Source organism: Palaemon carinicauda, chromosome 1, assembly GCF_036898095.1.
Source record: "Palaemon carinicauda isolate YSFRI2023 chromosome 1, ASM3689809v2, whole genome shotgun sequence".
Classification (NCBI taxonomy): Eukaryota; Metazoa; Arthropoda; class Malacostraca; order Decapoda; family Palaemonidae; genus Palaemon; species Palaemon carinicauda.
The window spans coordinates 329,430,473-329,432,972 of record NC_090725.1 but is presented as its reverse complement, the minus strand read 5'-3'; positions in this window follow the sequence as shown (position 1 = coordinate 329,432,972).

Here is a 2,500-nt window from a genome sequence, read left to right as displayed (position 1 = left end):
ACCCACCCACTCCCAACTGTTTCAGTTTGAAAACAAGGGCCTCATGATTAACACGGTCAAAGACAGCACTAAAATCAAGGCCAATCATACGAACTTCCCGACCACAATCAAGGGATTTCTGTACTGCATTGGAGATTGTAAGAAGGGCATCACATGCTCCAAGGCCTTTCCGAAAACCAAATTGCAAACTAGGGAATAGATGATTACCTTCAGCAAACCTATTAAGACGTTTTGCCAGAAGACGTTCAAAAACTTTAGATAATATGGGAGTTATGGAAATTGGGCGGTAATCAGTGGGACTTGAGCTACCACAAACACATTTACATAGAGGAGTAACATTACCAATTCTCCAACAAGTGCTAAAAGCTCCTCTTCTTGCTAACTTGCGTAAAATAACAGATAACTTTGGAGCTAAGAAATCTGCTGTCTTTATAAAAAACAAAGGAAAAATACCATTAGGGTCTACACCTCCATAAGCATCAAGGTCCATCAACAGAGCTTTAATCTCACGAGATCGAAAAGCTAAACTAGTTAGTTTAGCCTCAGGAAAACAGGAATGAGGAAGTTCAAGTTTTTCATTACTCTGTTTACTGTCAAAAACATCAGCCAAAAGGGTTGCCTTTTCCTTTGGACAGTGAGTGACTGAGCCATCTGGTTTAAGTAAAGGAGGAACTGTTGCATCTACACCAAAGAGTGCAGATTTAAGGGTAGACCACCATTTATGTTCCTGAGTTGTACCAGAGAGGGTTTCTTTTATGATTAAATTGTACTCCTTTTCAGTTGAGGCATAAACTCTCTGAGCAAAAGCTCGAAGCTGAGTATAGTTGTTCCAGGTCAAATCTGATCTGTTACCCTTCCAAAGGTGATAGGCCTCCTGCTTCTCCAAATAAGCACGTCTACAATCATCACTGAACCACGGTTTGTCCTTCATTCGGTACCTTAGCACACGAGAAGGGATACGCCTATCAATTATGTTGACTAGATTCTCATTCAAAGGGACAACAGGATCTACACTATTATATAATTGTGACCAATTCAAGCACAACAGATCATGCAAAATCCCATTCCAGTCTGCTTGGGATTTCATATAAATTTTACAAGAATATGATATATCAGGGACAGGCTGCTCAGTCTTCACTAATAATGAAATCAAGGCATGATCAGAAGTCCCGACTGGAGAACCAACCTTACTAGTTATAACGCCAGGGGAGTCAGTGTATACGAGGTCCAAGCAATTACCAGACCTGTGAGTAGCTTCATTTATGATTTGCTCACAGCCTGATTCTGAGGCAAAGTCTAAAGCTCTTAAGCCATGGCGATCGGTAGGAGAGATAGAACTCAACCACTCCCTATGGTGAGGATTAAAATCACCAACAAAGACAAACGAAGCCTTTCTATCATCTTCTTGTATCTTAGCCATAATGGTAAGAAGACAATCAAAGATAGAATCATCCATGTCTGGATTCCGGTAGATTGAACACAAATAAAAGTTGTTATGCCTGCCACAAACTTTTATTACTTGAATCTCATGACATCCACATTGATAGCAGGACTTATGAGAAGCCGGGTACTTGGTCCTAATATACACCGCCATTCCCCTGGCCCTAGGAATGGAATCACGTTTCAGCATTATTGGCTTCTTAAAACCATTTATAAGGAGCTCAGATGAGTGCCTCATATTAGAAACCAAAGTTTCTGAGCACAAAAGAATATCATACTGTCTGGACGCAACTGTAAGGTCTCGGATATTTGCATGAAGACCACGAATATTGCAATACAGAAGACGACATTGACGAAATCTAGGACGTACTGGTCCCGGATTTTGCTCAATGTCTCCAGACAGCATAAGAATTAATAGAAATAAAAAAGAGACATCATACTTAAAAACTAGATTAACAAGAATTAAAACAAAAACAATATGTACAGAATAATAATAAAAGTGATTGATGATATCCATAGACTATAGTAAAAAGTCGGAAAAACTGGTCAACATGGAGGAGCCGATACACCATGCAAGGCTAAATACCCTCCAGGATAGCCACTTCAACTGAAGGGAGGACAGTAAGGATGGTTTTGAGAAGAAAAAATCAGAAAAAGGAAAAGACAACCTCTTGATAAACCACCAGGCATCCATGGCCCTTCTATTAAGCCTGCCCAACACACCATTTCAAAAAAACAAGAGAAAAAAAAATAAGATAGAATAGTGTGCCCGAGTGTACCCTCAAGCAAGAGAACTCTAACCCAAGACAGTGGAAGACCATGGTACAGAGGCTATGGCACTACCCAAGACTAGAAGACAATGGTTTAATTTTGGAGTGTCCTTCTCCTAGAAGAGCTGCTTACCATAGCTAAAGAGTCTCTTCTACCCTTACCAAGAGGAAAGTACACTGAACAAATTGCAGTGCAGTAAATTAACCCCTTGGTGAAGAAGTGTAAGTATCTCATTGTTGTCAGATGTATGAGGAAAGACGAGAATATGTAAAGAATAGGCCAGACTATT